The following is a 19,388-nucleotide window of genomic DNA, read 5'->3' as shown; positions in this document are numbered from 1 at the left end:
GGTTCGAGAGACATAAGTCATTGTTTGTTTTGCTTTCAGCCTGGCTTTGGTCCCCATTATAAACACAAAATTGTTTTTTTTTTTTTTTCTGAAATCAAGAGCCACTCACTGACCGCTGGTTCGGTATGGATTGCAGAGAGATGGATTTTCAGCATGGATTATCAAATAAAATACATTTCATACACTGATAAATATACACACACTTCACATGGTTCTATCACAATTTACTAAGATGGTGTTTTGAACGATACGGCACCAAATACATCACACACAGCTCCCTACAAAAATGGTTGCTGTTTTGCAGCAATGTGAAATTACCAAGAGGATATTTATGTGAAAACACAACAGTGTTTTCTAAACGGGTTCATTGGAACAGTCATGTGAACAGAGAGTGGGGAATTCACTTCAAACATGCATGCTCGGTTACGGAGGTGAAAAGTGCATTATAAAAGCGTGAAACCTCAATGGAAACCCAGCCAATGAAAGAGTTCTACTCTTTTTTGTTGTTTTGTTGTTTATTTGTTTGATTATTTGTTTAATTATTTTTGTCCTTATATTGTTTGTGTTTGGGGAGGTGATTTCATCATGATTTATCTGAGTACTTATTTATTCATCTCATGCCTTTATAGGGAACGCAATCTATTTTGATCTTTATGGATGAGCGATATTATCTAGTGTATAGTTACAGTATACAGAATACAAATATTTAGTCCCCAGCAGTGTTGCTAGAAATTGTGACCCTTTGATGAAATCGTATTGAATCTCAAAAATGTTATCCTGCATTGCCTTTCGTGTTTCAGGTCTCCACAAAAAGATTTGCCCCTCAAACCAGCAACCCCACCCCCCCCTCCCCCTTCCAGCCCCTTTGTTATGCCCCTGACTGTGCCCATCTAGAGGGAGGTATGAACTATTAAGCAGAATGTCATATTTGTTTCTGTAGTCAGGACTTCCGTGATGAAGCTATGAACAAAGCTGATTTAAAACTGCAGAATTACATAATATTATCAACATGTGCACACACACACACACACACACACACATGCATGTATGTACACACACACATTCAGAAAATTAAGATAAGAAATGTCCATGCCCCGGCCATGCTCTCTTCTCCTTTAATGATAAAGCTGTGCATTCACCCACTTTTGTGGTAAGTAGCTCACACTCCTCTCTGCTCCTCTCCGCTCCCCTGCTCTGTTCTCCTCACTGCCCGTACCTGCTTCCTAAGTGCTTTCTGTTGTCCAGAGATGTCCTCCGAATCACAGAGGCTCCACAAAATACCCCCCCCCCACACACACACACACACACACACACACACAACCCTGCCCTCTCTCTCTCTCTATTTCACTCCACTTCCTTCTCTGCCTCCCCCTCCCCAGTAAATACATGGGCTCACTGAAGGCTGAGTCGGTTTGTTCCTATGGAAAATACAACCACAGCAAGAAGAGCGAGGAAAGTTCACAAGCTCCCAGTGCGTGGCACGGCCTTGCCTTGCCTAGCCTCTCGTTTCTACGAATGAAAAGTTTGCAGCACCTATCTCTTGTGGCGGGCAGAAGGCACATACTGTACGAATGATCTGGGCTTCGGGCCAAACATGGGGCCACTTCTGAGAGTTCAATGAAGCGTGCTTTGCTGAGCACGACCAGGTCAGGTCAACAGCTGATTTTTTAAGTGTACCTGACATGAATTTTTTTTCTCTCCTTAGTCCATTTATGTAATGGACTATAACAGTCAAATAGTACTAATCCATACAGTACATCACTACACAAAAGTGCCTGGCTGCCATACTGAATCTTTATGTAGTGACAAGGTGAGGCTTTTAATACTAACTTGCAAATAAAATGCATGCACTCTCCTGAATTACTGCAGAGAAAACATACGAATTAATTTGACTGTCCGTTTACTGCTCGGAAGCAAAACACTTTAAATAAATAAGGAAGAACAAGACTAGCCTACTGCTTTTAAGATGAAAAACATTTTATAAATTGCTCATATTTCCATGGAAATTATTATTATTGTCATGGTTGTTTTTTGTTGACGTTACAAGTAATACTGTCGGTGATGTTATTGTTGTTCAGTTCCATATTATAGCCCAATGATTTATAGTAAAGCCTTATCCTGGTATAGCATCGAGTGGACCACCCTTGCTTTGTACACATCGAAGCTAATAGTAGTCTATATTCAAAACCTTATTGTCACCTTAGCGCAAGCGACCCTAAAACAGAATACCTTAAAGAAGCTAGATCCCAGTACTTGTCACGCTGCCTAGCAAACAGGAAGTTTTTCTCCCTAAAATGGGAACATGAGCGCTTGCGCATATCTCCACCACACTATCCATTTCATTGTGACCAGGCACTTGCCGTGAGGTTGCAAACACGCACTTCTGAGCACACGTCTAGCATGCCTCGGCGTTTAAAAGGACGCGGACGGCAACAAGGAAGACTTAATAAGCATTGGTTTGAGCCAATCATTTGCAGAGTAGCGTTTTGTTTAAAGACCAGTTCCCTCACCTTACCTTTGCTGAGTTGCGGCTGGAAGGTCCCCGGTCCTCGTCCTCGTCCTCGTCCTTGCCTTGCCTCCTTTCAGAAATGAATGCTCTCGGCACGCAACATAGTGTTTCAGTGTGCGGCGGAACAAAAAAAGTATGATACGGCTGATTGCACTTGTCCTTCGTGACGACCAGGTAGTCTCCTGACGCTGAGCGAAACTCTATTCCTTCCCGACAGTAAGTTGACCGCGATGTGGGAGTTGACAGCTGCCTAAGGACGCGTCGCTCGCGTATCTGCGCTACAGCGATGCGATGTGAGCGAGGCGAATGCCTGGTGCGACTCACCGTGTGGATACTTTCGACCGCTCCTCCCATTCCATCCTAGCTAGAAACTGTGCAAGTGTGTGTGTGCGTGTGTGTGAAGGCGCTCTCTAGCGCCACTCACCGGCCTTAAGACGAAATCGCACCAATTAAGGTTCATATTGCCTTCGCAACAGTAGGTTAGAATTGAGATGACAACGTGTCAATTTCTGAATCTGCGAATACTCGCGACATATATTATGAAAAGAAAAAAATAACTGTTGATATCGTATTTTCATGACATTCAATATATTTAGGTCTAGTTAATTGGGTTGTGGTTTATTACAATTAACAGAACTACAATTCCATTACTTAGGGCTATTTGTTAATATTCAAGGTATTTATTCATATTTAACCAGAATTCACTTTTTCATCAATTAGCCTATTTCATCAGTTTGCCCTTAAATAATTATTCATAATTATTTCTGTCAAGCTATACCAACTCACTGTAAATTGTTGTTCTATCTAAGCAAAGAGAGAGAGTGGGGTAAGCCTATAATTGGAAAATGCATTGGCCCATTAGTCTTATTGATACCCCATAATTGATCTGAACGGTGCCAGTGGACACCACATGTATAATATATCAGTAGCGGTTAAAACAGCGAAGGCACCGTCCAAATGAATAATGAAAGGTGACTGAGCAAAACATCAGTTTGCAGGGTAGGTCTACATCCTCCAGTCACGATTGGTTATCACAGTTTTCCAGAGGTATTTCCCAACTCTGCTGACTGAATGTCAGTGTTTGCTGTGGGCCTTGAATATATTATTTATTCGCTGAATTGAGCCATAGTGGACATCCGCTGGTGTGAGCATGTAGCCGAGGTTTACACCTGACCCGTGGGAACGTCTGGGCCCTGTGCGGTATGCATAGGAAATGGTCGGGATCCAGAGAACTGCCGGATAAGCCACAGGATGTAAGTGCATTGGGGCGTCTCTCTTCTCAGCGTCCACCCCAAATGCTCTTAAAGGTTGTAGCCTCATTTGAGAGATCATTTTGATTAGACATGCTTGAGTTGAGCTGATTCATTAGGTCATTGTTATGAAAGTGTATTATTCAGGTAGTGTTCTTTGCCTACCCCTAATTATAATATAAGACATTAAATATTAACTTGGTTTAAATGGCACTCATAATCAATAGGCTACTGGGTGGGGGTGGGGGCAAAAAATAATATACTATGGGAGTATTAATAACCCAAATAGTGAAAGTAATGGATGTACATTTTTAAAACTGTGTATTAACACACATAATTATGTCCCCCTTCATTACATACAGCAGAATAATACATGTTTTATGTATGGCCTACTTTGCATTTTAAAAGGCATGATTTTTTTGTATGAAATTCAGGTGTTCTACGTGACGGGAGCAATTCCTATATGTTTGTACACACCTCTTTCATATGGCCGGGTAGCCTAGTCTGTCTGTCATGTAGTATTTTTTTTTTCATTTCATATTATATTTTTCTTCTGCTCTGTAATTCTTTAAAATATGGTTATTTTCCAATATGGCAGCTGCAGTGTTTCTGTGGTGTTGTTTCTATGGCATCATTGATTGGCCCCACGCACTTCCCTTTTGTTTGGCTGTCGGGCAGGTTGTGAGAGAGAGGTGTTGAGCTGGCAAGTGGGATAAAGAGGGATTGTAAAGACCAACAAATCACTGACCCCTGCGTGCTAAATGAAAGGGCCGACTAGATGGTGAACGGGCCGTAATTGGTCACTCGGGAGCCAGGTCATGGATTTCACCTGCGTGTGCGTGCTTTTTTGGCCCGCGTTCATCCGGTCCAATAACACCTCGGTCACCGAGCAGATACGTCGATGTAACGAGAGCAACCCCTCGACCTCGGTTACACGTGTCTGCTATCCCGCGCTCCTACCCACCCACCTCCTCTAAGCCCCTGCCCGCTGAACGGAGCTCAGGTCTGCGTGGTGCGCTGGAGATATGGTCCGGCACTGATCCGCGTCATGCATTTCATTAGCCATGCCCTTGAACGGAGCCTGTGAACAGAGTGGAGAGGAGTGTTGCCTAACTAGTGTAGGCTACTTCACACTAATCAGCCGACATCAGCAAATATACAGCCTGTGTTACTGACAAAGGCGGATAAATAAAGCATCACTTTCAGTTCACAGCTTTGATGGAAAAGACTGAACAAAAACTGCACACATATCATATTGTGTAGCTATATTTCTGTACTACTAGATAGTCACCTACTGCCGAATTATTTGTGTGTGTAAACATACTTGGCTACTGAAGCACATATCTGATATTGATTCTGTTCAAAGCTAAAACATCATGATCCTTGAAAGATCTTGCATCTTCATGTAAACTAGAAAAAACATAAAGGTGATGATACAGGGGCAGCTTTTTGAGCAATGTTGCTGGGCAGCCATAGCCTGGGTGCCATTCCGAACTTAGTCCCGCCCACAACATTTAAGGTGGGGAAGTTCGGTCTGGCATTGCTCCATTGAATATAAACTTGTACACGCACACATGCACACAATTCAAGAATTTTTCCCGTCATCTACTTCCTGAATTTTTGGTCATTGATACCCGGGACACCGAACCACCGGGGTACATGAAATTTGGTGGGTATGTAGCCCCACTAGACTTTTACGCAAAAATTTCATTTCGTCCCCATCCCCCCGGTAAAAAATGAAAATGCAATATTATTCTGCTTTAATCGCCCCTATCTTCAGTTAAGATGTTCAGAACTGCACCAAATTTTATGTGTATGATTGACCTGGCATTCTCTGGGGGTATGCCAAGTTTCGTAAAATTCCATGGGGGGGGTCCAAAAAATTTAGGTTATGTGTACATTTAGTGACTGTACACTCATTATATGCACACATATACACATGCACACACACAGGCACCCACATACTATCGGTATTAGAACGGCCGATACATAATTACAAATTCAGTAGGATTAAAAGAAAGCCAAAATAAATATTCATCATCATCATCATCATGGCTGCATTTTCAGTATTGGCGATAAGTAGTCGTTTGTCCACTAGATGGCGCATCGTTGCAGTGAGACGTAATTTTGTTGGAAGTTAAAAGTGGGTTGGAAAAACAATGGATGCTTCCTACAAGGACTGTAATTTACCGCAGCGAACATCTAATAAGGATAGGACGATGTTCACATGAAGTGTAATTCCCATTTCTTCTTGAAGCCGAAATAAATCTGAGGATGTTTATCGGACATGCTTGGTTTTTACTGCAGGTACGTTAATCTTGTAATATCAATAAGGACCTAGGTAATGTTACCGTTAGCGTTGGTTGAGTGATGGAGGCCCATTTGATTGATTGCATTTGTAGAAAACTATAAATGTGGTTATACCAAGCAAATTGATAGCAGCACTGTTTGTATCTTTCGACTGTCATTTATTGCACGTGCTACAAAATCATTCTGTGCAATGGAAGATTTACCAACGTTACACTGGTTTGATACAGTTTTGCCTATACATGCGTGAGACTGAGACGCCTGTTTATTTTGTTTTAAGTGCGTGCAGGGTGTGAGAGGGGAATCGATGTGCTTTGATTCCAGCTTGGCAGTTGTAGTCTGTGAAATTAAAAAGCATGTGTGTGTGAAGTATCCAAACAATGACACCTTCATTTCATTATGGCTGCTTTAGCAACACACCTTAAGCTACTGTGTAGTGGGTCCCATTTAGAAGTGGCTACTTCATTCGCGCTTTCCTTGACTCATGGAGCTGCGTGAATGTTATTACAACATTCGCCACGATATGGCAGTTTAAGTCCGCTTGATACTGTAAGGCGAAGCCATTGGTTTCAAAGGAGATTTTATTTGTGTCGCCAGCATAGCCTATTGACAATTTATGTTGTAAATAGGCCTACCTTATAATCCTACCTGTAGCTTAGGGAAGCTAACAGCTTTCTATTAGGATCTAGTTTGTTAGTTACCGTTTTGTCATAACTCCCTGATGCATTTTTGCATTTAGAATAGCCAGAGCGTGTATATCTCAATCGGAAAATTAAACAATATCGGGTGCCTATGGACTAGGCTGGGTGAACCCAGCCTGATCTGCCCGCTATTTATTTTTTGATTTCTTAAAAGATTGACCTTGGTCTGATGAAAGCCAGACTAGCCATGGACCTCAGTTACACAATGCAAGGGAACATGAATCAGCCTATATTTGCACGAACAAAAACGGACAATAGCTCTTCAACTTTGGCCCGTTAAAATGTGTATGAACAGTCTAGCGACGCATTTCATCAAGGCCCATTTGGACATGTCAGTTATTTGCACCACTGGTTAGATGTAAAACAGCATTTCGTTTCAGACTACTGTTACTTAATTTGTGCATTAACAATAACGTTTCAGACTACTGTTACTTAATTTGTGCATTGACAATAAAGTATTACATGAACTAAAGATGACTAAAATCTTATGTAGAAGAAGAAACATCCATCCATCCAAAAATGACCTTTGTTTTTGATAGCTGTTGAAAACGGCATGGAACTGACAGAGATGTTTTTGTTTATAAATACATAAAAATAAATAAATAAATAAATAAATAAATAACATTATGCTGATACCTTTTGCTTTTCCCAAATACAATGTAGCCTACAGGTGTAAGTGACCTTTCATCAATCCAGTTGCAATGGATGAACTGTGATGAACTGCCCTACTTGTGATTGTTTAGAGATTTTAAAGGTTTTATAACAATGCTACATCTTCTTTGGCTATTCTACAATCTATTCACCTTTTCAGCACCAGTAGGCTACTTTCTGTGCAGCCGCACACACACACTCAGGCATGCCAAACAAGCATACACAAAAGTTTCAAGAGTGGGGGATGGAGTAAAATATGGAGACAAATTGAAGTGTGATTTATTTTCGCGGAACGGATGTCCAGGACTGAGCGGCGGTCATATTTTGTACCGCTATGCGGTACATCTAGTTTAATGAGGTTTTATCACTGAAATCGATTATTTCTGAAAAATGTGGCCAAAGTTGAGATGTGGGAAAACTCGTGGTTTCACTTTCATCAAGGGAAAACTGTTTAACAAGTTTGTAGCATGTGTTCAACAGAATTATTTTCTTTGATTTATTTTAAAAACGGAGGGGATATAGGTTATCAGTTTTTTCCTAATAGCCTACCCTACTACGTATCTTAGATTTCGCTAATGAGTGTTGTAGGCTAGGAGTTATTGACGGCACTAACTTTTACAAAAGACCAGAAAACAATGTTAAGGCATTTGTGGAGAAGAAGGATGGTTTGTGTGTTTTCTTCCTACACCTCACGGTAAGCTATTTCGTTGCTCTGATTGGTTAGGTCTATCCAATTGAGTGCAGAGGCATTCCCCCCTGTATCGGTTGAAACACACCCATAATTATGTCCCAATGGAGCAGTATCAGACTCATATTCTGACTAGAATTGAGTATGACTACGTCAGGCTAGGTCAGCCACATAACCAGCTCCATTTAATTTATTCTGATTAAATTATCATGACGATTTGCCTACTGATGATTATACAGATTCTGTTGCCCAATATCAATGGGAACATGCCAGAGCCACAATAATGAGGAACATTGCCCAGTAACATTGCTCAAAAAGTTGCCCCATGTATCATCAGCTTATAATCACCTGTGTTATGATATCCAGCCGGCACAGAGGAGCATAGAGAGTACATCTGCGAATATCAACAGTCGCTCGCACTCATGGGTACAGCCTCCTTGCTAGCACTCATGTTGGTCCATATTCATGGAAGTGTTTTAGCTCCAGCGGGGGACAGCGTAGTGTGGTCTGTGTGCACAGGACATATGTAGTAGATCATCGGGCACCACTCGAATTCTACTAAATCCCTACGCAACATTTGGACATTTGATCGTGATGTATTGCTTGTTGCCGACTACTACTTGCAAAGTGTGTATTCCTGTGAGTCCAGGGCAGGAGTGTACTGTGACACCACAGATTGTACCAGCCCTGCTACGGGACCCATCTTCAGCGCTTGGCCCCCAAATCATCTCTGGTAACTGATGCCTGAGTGGCACATATTCCAACAAAACATTCTCTCAGACTATATTCTGTTTTTGTAACATGTTAACGAAGGCCTTCATCCTAGATGACAACTAGATGTTTCCTAGAATTCAATGTTAACTTCTTTTGTGAAAATAACAGAATTGCCTGCAGCTTCTCTATTGAAGGCCTTAAATTTATCGTCTTTGGAGCAGGGTGCAGTTCTGAAGAGGAGGTCTTAGCAGATAGCGTTAGCCATGTTGTTACAACTTTGGCCCAAGGGTGGGATCAGCACGGAGTTGTATTAAAATCATGGAGTTGTAATTCACAGCTGGGTTTTAGGTTTCCGAAAAGTAATGTCAGCATTTCTGCCGGAACTGTGAGCCATTTTGAAACCCCACAGCCAAACAAAACATGCATAAAAACACAGAGCCACAGAGTTCACAGCCTTTGCTGGGACATATGATTGACAACCACATCATTGTCCTGATTGGTGGGGTGCATGTCTGTACGGGGTTTGGCCAAGGGTTACAAAGCAGAGGCCTTTGATTATTTCTGCTCCATCTCGACAGCTCTGGGTTCTCACCAAGACGACTTCTTTCTCAAACCATACAGCTAGTCACTGTTCTAAATTACCATTATCAAGATACCCTTAAAAGCACGTAATATTTGAAAGAAAACACATTTGAGCTAGAGAGAGAGAGAGAGAGAGAGAGAGAGAGGGAGAAAAGGGGTGTTTTAGGTCCAGAGCAGGTGTCTGCAATTCAATTCATTTCCATTTGATTCCATTTTATTCACATAGCACCGATAACAATGTTAAACAGTCTCAAGGCTCTTTGCTGAGTACACTGCCTGAGTCCGCCTTGTCTGCAATCAACAGATAATTGTAGACCAGATCCTGGGGCTCCACACACACCAACAAAGGTTGGCTAAGCAAGGCTAGCACTCTCCAGGCAGAGATATTTTACTAAGACTGTGTGTGTGTGGAAGGTAAATTCCTGTGATCACACAAAATGGACAAGTTTATTGTCTGTTTGGGGGAGTTGAGCGTTTGTTCCACCCATTATGAAATACCAATTGATAAAAAAGAAGATGTAGATTGGTCATTATTTCTGAGAAATTACGCACTGCCTTCTCTCTCTGCACAGGCGTCCTTCATCTCCTGTAGCACTTGACTAGCACAGTGCTAGTGTGAACTTAACTGCTGGCTACTAGCTATTGTTAACTATTGTGTCACGGGGGAATCATGTGTGATCATGTAAACAATATTCAAACCATAAATACTGCACCCTAGACTAAGCTATGACACTTTTTAACTATATAACTAAGTTTTTGCTTCTTTACTCACCCCATGCCACCTTCTATCCCCTGCCCAATTGACATCATCATGCCCCCTTCCCCCTCTCTCTTTAGACTACTCTGAATGCATTAGTTTACATGATCACATGGAGTCATGGTAATATAGCCACACAAAGGCATACCCAGAAACCACATGCAGATGTTGAATATTTGCTGCTTTGGCCACAATATATGGACTTGTTTTCTACCAATGCACAGATTTATGTTCATGTGATTGGGGGCCAAGCAGCTAAGCTGCTTGTACGTTTTCTTCCCTATTATTATGATTCTTCCGCCATTGGAGTCTTGACGTCACCACAAGCGCTCTAGCACCACCAACAGGCCAAAGTTGGACTAGCGTTCACACACGTAACTTCTGACCTGTTGATCCGATTGTCAAAAAATGAGGTATCGTCGAAATCCTTGGACCAAGCCAAGTACAACGCACCCTATGACGTCAATTTTCGCCATGATTGGTTTTCAGTCATATTGGATTTTAGCGAAAGTGAAACTAATTTTTCACAGGTCACATATTTTGCCCGATCAACACTAAACTTGACACACATGATCTTCAGACCAAGCCTCACAAAAGTTCTGTTATTGCGTGCTATTGCATATTCATTGTTGAAAGCGTTTGCCTGTCACAGCCAATCGAAATTGCCGCCAAACAGGAAGTGAGCTTATATCTCAGCAACCCTTTCATTTATTATAACCAAACTTTAAGCAACAAACAGGACAAACTTTTATTCACAAGCGTTTGCCCAACACAGCCAATCGAAATCTGCTGTGATGCCACCAAACAGAAAGTGACCTTATATCTTAGGCAATCTTTGGTTGCTGGAAACTTACACTCTGATAGCTTATGGCCACATGTCTGATGTAACAGCATTGAATTGCCATGGCCCCTTCATAGCTGCTTGCAGCTATATAGTTATAATTTGTTCAACCCTCAATGGCATAAGATAGAATGGCACACTAATTATTCTTTATTTTTAAATGATTTTACCTTGTGTTTTATGTTTTCTTTTTATTATGATCTTTACCTTTTAACTATTCTTTGACTATATTGCCCTTCTATGCTTTCATTTGTTATTATTGTTTGGTTTTGTTTATGTAAAGCACATTGAATGACCTCTGTGTATGAAATGTGCTATATAAATAAACTTGACTTGACTTGACTTGACTTGACACATGCAAATGCGAAAAACAGTATAATTAGACATTATTGTTTTAAAGAAAATATATACACCTCATGTGTTCATGAACACATGGGATGTATATATCCAATGTTCCCCCTCCAATGTTGACTCCATGGCTAAAGCCTTGACTAGAGTTAAGGGCGACAAACAGGACAAACAATGTCATTGAGTGCTCCATGCACATCTGGAATCTGGTCATGTTATCGAGTCATTGGCGTTCCCGCTTAGAATCCCCAGCCAGAGAGGCGGGGCTTAATCCAAAGTGTTGTTGAGCAGCCGCAAGCACAGTCTACAATTCGGTTTTGGGTTCACAAAAGGGTACAATAATATTGGAGCTCAACCGCCAATCAAATTACACCCTTCCTTTCATGTCCCTGAAGTACCGAGTTGATTGTCTGAGATTGTTTACAGCTTAGTCTGAGCCACAGTGTTTTTCCATTGACAGAGCCATGGAGGAATTATAAGAAGTTGATTTAGTGATCAAACTGAACAACTTAAAAGGTACAGTCAGCGTTTGCACATAAAGTTGTGTTCGTTTATGTTTATGTTTCTATGTTGTTTATATCTAAATTTATTAGCACATGTTTTTTTGCCCCAAAATGACGTATATTTTATAGCAGGGGTTCCCAACCTTCTTTGGCAGGTAACCCTATTTTGATGTCACAAAATTTTGGCGACCCCAGTCATTCACATGTTGTGAGAGAGAGTGCAACATGTCAGTCTAACTTTATTTTTACTTAGCTAGATATATATTTTAGCTAGATATAGCTAAAATAGACTTAGCTATATATATATATTTTTTTTTTTTTTAATGAATGTTTATTTTTATGTAATGTACTGGTCAATTGTAAGATTCCCAGTATCTCAGCCGACCCTATTTGAAATTCAGGCGACCCCACATGCGAGTCGTGGGGAGATCATTGCTGAAGCCTATAAGAAATGCTATGGGCTTGAGATTATACGATCGCTGACTGCACATGGTTCACTAAGATTTGCAGTAGGCTATTTCAATGGCTAGTTGTTTACTTTAGTTTCTGTTTCCTAAGTATCATGAGAAGGAAGAAGGTTGCAAAATAGGCTACCGGTTCTGTTTTCAGGCAAAAAGAAAGTGGAGAGTCCTCAATTTCAGTTTTCATTTTAATTTCACCATGTTGTGGGTTAACATTAAGCGTCATGTAAAAGTGAAAAGGCATAAGTCTGATTTATTTCCACATAGGCGGAAGGCCTGAAACTGATCTGAGATTCTGATCTGAGTCGGAATGTGTTTTTTTCCTGTTTCACGTTCATAATGCACTGTGCCACATGTGATCAAAAAATCAGAGTTGGGTAGCCTGTAAATGTAGCCTCAACGGAGTGGTTGCTCAACAGCACTTTTGGGAGATCGGTCAGATTTGGACTCAGATCTTTTCCATACTCATGAGTTGAGATCGGTCAGATTTGGACTCAGATCTTTTCCATACTCAGGAGTTCTCTGGTTTAGTGTGTATCGCTCTTATGTTTCTTTCATTTCAGAGCTGAAAACCTGCCAAACAACACAATACCACACACACACACACACATACTGCAGACCACACAGCTCCATATATGTTTCCTTCTTTGTGGGAGATGAATTATGCTTAATTGAAATAGCCTGTGGCATACTAATGACTCTGACTAACAGGCTTCATATCTCAGGCCGCATGCAGGTAATGGAGTTACATTATCTGATGTGTTTGCAGCCATATGCTATAATGGAAATGGAAGCTTTCCCAAGAGTACCAGACAGCTAGCAGGGCCTCTTGGTCTCAGTTTTCGACAATGATATAATTTTATGGTGCATCCTGCTAAACAGCAGCAGGGTTTTTTTGCCATATCTATAATGTGAATGAAACATTAGATCTCCTCTCACGTCACAGAGAGTCAGCAGGAGATTTTTCACCATCCAGATGGGTCAGATGTGGCAGCACAAAATCTGAGTCTCATGCATAGCCTCGGCGGCGTAAGATTGGAGCTGGTCTTAATCGCTAGTAAATAAAGTAAGCGAGTGACACAGGCTGCAATTAGCAGACAATGGTCGCACTAGCTGCTAGCTATTTCTAGCTTTTGCCATCTGTGGGGAGGGTGAGCGATAGCGAAGATAATTGGGTATTGACAAAAAGGGATGCTAGTGCACAAGTCTACACACACACATACACACACACACACACACACACACACACACACACACACACACACACACACACACACACACACACCTATGCCCTCATATATGCACACACACACACACACACACACACACACACACACACACACACACACACACACACACCTATGTATATACACACACTCAGACTATCTCATTTTTGGTCTTAATGTGGTCAAATTTTGCCTTTTAAAGCACTTGTTTGGTTTGAACTCAATGGTTAAATAACCATACGTTTTTGGCCTTCAGATGCATTGTAAGGGTGTTGGAATGTGGAGGTGTCTTGTTGTTGCTGTGCAACAGCTCGCAGTATGTCTCTGCGCAAGAGTGAGAATGACGTCTTACATTCATTCACTCGAGAGGGTGGCTATCAGTTCAAGTGCTTCAAGGAAACAAAGAAACGGTTTGGCTTTTACACAGATTTCTCTCTCTCATTTAAAGTATTCAGTGTACACACACACACACACACACACACACACACAGACATACACACACCTGAATCTCACCTCTGCATCACACAAATCATTTTCCATCCTCCCTCCCAAAAGCAAACCTCACACACACAGAGATGTATGTGCACACGCACACACACACACACACACACACACACACACACACACACACTACACTAAATATTACATCTCCACAGCTAATCTCTCCTTTTCTAGCTCCCTGAACTCTTCCTATTAATCTCTCTCTTTCTCGCTTTCTCTCTTGCTGTCCTTTGTGTGGTTCTGCATTATCCACATCTCCGGACAGATGTGTGTGTGTGTGTGTGTGTGTGTGTGTGTTGGAGTCAGATCCATTCATTCCCACCTTAGCTCATCTTTGTTTCTACTGGAAGAGTGTTTTCTTGTTACTTGTTTCAGGTGACCAGTGCCTCGGCACAAAAACTTTCTCTTGAATAATGAAGCATTCAGAGCTCTCTAATGCCTCTCTCTCCTCTCTCTCTCTCTCTCTCTCTCTCTCTCTCTCTCTCTCACACACACATGCTCTCTGTCTTCTCTCCCTCAATCTCTCACACACTCTCTTACTTCTTTTGCTCTCTCTCTCTCACACACACACACAATACTCTCTTATCTTCCCTCTCCCCCTTCCTTATTCTATCGCTTTCCGTTACAGCTGTAGGGCGCTTGTGTGTTTGTGTGTTCGCTACTCCCTCCCCCTCCCTCCCATGCAATTGAAACTCTCCTAAACGCGCATCTCATCGGTGATTCTCGCTGGAACAGTTTGTTATGTTTTTATGATCCAGGTTGGACCAAATTGTTTTGTTGCCGTTTTTGGAGCCTGGGCTGTCCACAGAGACCACGTTTTTTACAGTGTATTCAGGGCACATGCAGCTAGTGGATGGTGATGTTTGCTGTATGTGACAAAAAATGTTTTAGCTTAGAAACCACGTAACATCGCTTAGAGCACCTTTAAGTAGACCGTTGGCCTGTCTGTGTCGGGCTTATGTGTGTGTATTTTCCTTCTTTGTTAGTTTAAAGTGTTATAAGTTTTGTTAACAGGGTGGTTTGACGCCGTCTCCTCAGAGCTTTTATTTTGAAGCTCAATAAAAACAACTTTCTGGTTTCTGTGTTTACTTCTCTTTTCATATGGGAATTTATGGGTTATGTCTCTGTACGTCCCTTGGCATTTCACTACGGCGGGTGTAACACTTTCTCTGTCTTTCTCATCATCAATTACCTTAGTGGTATCATCTTTTAGGCATTGACTAGCCTGTGTGCACCCTCCGCTACACCTATTAAACAAAATACTGTCTCTTTTGGTTTTGGGAAATAATTTACACTGGGTCACATAGTCGATTTTCTTTTTGTCATTGGGCAAAGGTGGGCATGATCTCATGCACTTGAGTCTTCAGCTCTCTTCATTAACTGCAGCTATATCTTTTTCAAATAAATCTTTCTCTCTCTCTCTGTCTCTCTCTCATTCGTTGCGTTATCCCGCATGAGGCGATTAGACGAAGCATTAGCAGCAGAACCAGATATGATGTATTTAAGCATGCACATCTCTCAGATTGTTTTTGTCTGTTTTTAACAGCCCTCGCCAAACAGACAGAGGGCCAAGATCCCGGGGGGCTCAAACCTTGGAGGGCCCTCTAGGTCACCCCCTGAGGTCAAGAGATTTCAAGATGCCGTCTCCAACCAAAAAGGCGGATGGCTATTTACTTTGGAGCTCAACAGCCAAACATAAATGGTTCTATATTCCGCGCTCCTAAAGCATCCTTGGTGAATGAGTAGAATAGTCAATGGCTTGGTCTGAGCTACTTCCTTTGTTTCCCAGAACTCTATGACACCAGAGGCGATGAACATACACTGGCCTGACCGCTGGAGGGATGTGGGGAGAACCTCACTGGATGTGATGACAGGTGTAGTGGAGTGCTACCACTGCGATTGAGGGTGTGTTCTGATTTCCATACAGTAATAATAATGATAATAATAATAATAATATAATAATAAGCTTTATTTCATACACAGAATGCAGCTCAAAGTACTTTACATTTGGAACATGTAACACAATAATAAAGAAGAATCAGTCATTCCTTTTCGTTGTTGTGGCCGTTTATGATCCAATCAGCAACATATCAGAAAATACTTTGCTAACAAATCCTTAGGCTAACAAATGCTTAGGCCCTGTTGATGTGGACGCTAAGCAGTTAGCTTTAGTATGTTTTTAGTATGTGTTATACAGTAAGCATGACTCTTTGGTGAGGTGGTCAAGCTGCAGGATTGGAACTGGGAGTGTGTGTTTACATGAATGTGTTCTTCTCTGTACCAGGGGTACACTTAACTCACCTGGAGGAGGGGAATGGGAATTATGTGAGGATGCTGTTCATTGACTTTAGTTCAGCATTCAACACGATAGTACCTCTCACCTTGGTCACAAAGATGAAGGCCTTAGGACTGAACACCACCCTGTGTCACTGGATATTTGACTTCCTCACCAACCGTTCACAAGTGGTTAGAGTGGGGGGTCTGACATCTGACTCATTAACCATCAGCATTGGTGCTCCCCAAGGCTGTGTTTTGAGTCCACTGCTGTACAACATCTACACACATGACTGCAAAGCCAACAGTAGTCATACCTCCATCATCAAGTTTGCAGATGACACAGTGATCTTGGGCCTGATTAGTAACAACAATGAACAGCTCTACTTGGATCAGGTTGATGAGGTGGCACAGTGGTGTCAATCTAACAGCTTGACACTGAATATCAATAAAACCAAGGAAATGGTAGTGGATTACAGAAGGCAGCAGCAGAACTACAGTTACACCCCACTAATGATCAGCGGGCAACCTGTAGAGAGAGTCACAAGTTTTAAATACCTTGGTGTCCACATTACTGAAGACCTAACATGGACTGTTAACACTCAATATGTTCTGAAGAAGTCCAGACAACGACTCTACTTCCTTAGGTCAGCTAAGGAAATTCAAAGTTTCTACATCCATCATGAAGGCCTTCTACACTTCAGCGGTTGAGAGTGTTCTAACTGGTAGCATCATCACCTGGTATGGGAACTCCACAGTTAGAGATTGTAGTACTCTGCAGTGAGTAGTGCTCAGCTGAAGCGTGCTATAAGAACTCAACTCCCCTGCTCTACAAGATATCTATCCGAGAAGAGTACTCCTAAGAGCCCAAAAGATTCTGAAGGACTCTTCTCATCCTAACAATGGATTATTCCTACCGCTGAAATCAAGAAGACGCCTATGTAGTCACAAAGCCAGAACTGAGAGACTCAGGAGAAGTTTTTATCCCCAGGCCATCTGAACTCTGAATTCACACTATACTGACTTTGCACACATTCACTCCTCAGCACTCTCAAACATTTCCCAACTCTGAACTCACACTATACTGACTTTGCACTCATTCACTCCTCAGCACTCATGACCCCCCCCCCCCATACCCCCCCCACACACACACACACACACACCTACAAGACTTTTAGCACTTTTACATCCCTCACCCTATGCTACAGACCTTTTATATATTTTCTTATTTCATCACACGTCAAAACACACATACACACACACACACACACACACACACACACACACACATATCTGACTTTCTCCAACTTTTGCACATCTCCATAGAACTTTTTATTTATTATTTTTGATTTCTCCTCCATCTACCCATGTCCTTGATTGCCGAGCCATCTCCCCTGTCATCCCCCCAACACACACACCAAGACCCCTGGCAGTTGGGTTAGCCCCTTGAGCCGTGGATCTGCCCAAGGTTTCTTCCTTGGTAAGGGAGTTTTTCCTTGCCCCTGTTGCTCTTGGGTGCTCCTTGTTGGTGCCCCCCCAATTCCAATTCTCCCCCACCTTTCTTATGCAGCCCTTGCCACTTAATCTACTAAACCCCTCTTCTACTGCACTTTTCACCCCCCCACTTTGCACAAATAGCCTGACACCAGACATAATTTCACTGCATTTCTTACTTCCAGTAACTATATGCATGTGACAATAAACTTCCTTGTATCCTTGTATCCTTGTATGGACAAGGCATAATAGGACTAAAGAAAAGCCAGCAGCTGCCTGAGATTAGAAAATAGATCTCTTCACTGATTGATTGAAGTTTTCCTTGTGTCATTTTTTCATAGCAGGAATAAGACATAAACACAGTTAACCAGGGTTAACGCAAGTAAACAGTTTATCCACCTCTCAAAAGAGTTTATTAACTAACTGCGACTTTTAACATTCAAAATTCACGCTGTATTATCCACATTCACAATATGTACAGTCAATGGACAATAACCTCCACTATCATCAAACATGTTCTGAATGCCTTTTTAATGAATCAGATAACGCATGCTGCAGTCCGCCTTACCGTGATCACATAATTCATAGTTTACCCACCTCTTATTTTACCACTACACCCCTGCAGTTAACCAGATATCACAATCACAGCAGACAAACAAGAAAAAAAACCTGTTCACTGTATAAATTATCTAGATTTTAATTCTGTATTAAGTGTTAGGATGGACTGGTGAAAAAGAGAGTGCTTCAATCTGACCATGTCAAATCCCTCACAAACAGACCTCATCATCTTTCCCGCTCTCATCCTCTCTCTCGTGGGCCATCGGCTGGGCTCCCAAGGTCGACACACACCCCACAGCCCCAGGGCGTCATTGTGGCTTCGCTTCGCTCCTGAGTGCTTGAAGCCCTCTCACAGTAGACCTTCAGCTGAGTAACACCTTAAATTGCAATAATTGTATGCCATCTAGGGGTGAAAATTGACATTGCAGGACAAGACAAGGTGGGAGAAAGATATAGTGGTTTATAGTGGATTTGTGTAAGTATAAAGAAGTGTCATTTGTTTAACAAAATACTAAGCCAAAACACCAACCAACCACAACAGAGACCTGCACCACTCATCCACCAGTGACTACACAACCACAACAAACACTAACCACGATAGACCTCCACACAAGCCAACCATCAACCAACCACTGTACAAACCAACGAGCCACAGCAAATATGAAAAGACAGACCAGTGTTTCACCATCCACTTCTCTTACTAAACAGTAACCTCACAGGTTAAGCACAAGCATGTGTGTGTGTGTGTGTGTGTGTGTGTGTGTGTGTGTGTGTGTGTGTGTGTGTGTGTGCACGCTGTCTTGTGTGTATGCCCTTGTGTGTATGATCTGGTGAGTGTGTGTGCGACCGTTACAGCTTAGAACATAAATTCACCTCCCAGTCTGGAGTGTACAGCCAAGTAGTGTGTGGGTTTGTGTATGTGCGTGTGTGTTGCAGCCTGGGACATAAATTTGTTTCTGGCTGAACAAAATGTGTGTGTGTGTGTGTGTGTGTGCGCGCGCTGTCTTGTATGCTCTGGTGTGT

The 19,388-nt window shown here is 42.0% G+C and overlaps 1 long non-coding RNA gene across 2 annotated transcripts in view; it reads right to left on the bottom strand.

Annotated features, from left to right (window-relative positions):
• LOC125299278 overlaps window positions 1-2,820 on the bottom strand; it is an 86,310-nt gene extending 83,490 nt beyond the window's left edge. For both annotated transcript variants that reach the window (XR_007194346.1, XR_007194347.1), the window contains exon 1: window positions 2,516-2,820. This is a non-coding gene — a long non-coding RNA (uncharacterized LOC125299278). The remainder of the gene's footprint in view (window positions 1-2,515) is intronic.
• Between the last annotated feature and the right edge of the window lie 16,568 nt (window positions 2,821-19,388).

This window comes from Alosa alosa, chromosome 8 (genome assembly GCF_017589495.1).
Source record: "Alosa alosa isolate M-15738 ecotype Scorff River chromosome 8, AALO_Geno_1.1, whole genome shotgun sequence".
In the NCBI taxonomy this organism is placed as follows: domain Eukaryota; kingdom Metazoa; phylum Chordata; class Actinopteri; order Clupeiformes; family Clupeidae; genus Alosa; species Alosa alosa.
The sequence above is the reverse complement of the archived record's forward strand: the minus strand, read 5'-3'. Positions and strand labels throughout refer to the sequence as shown.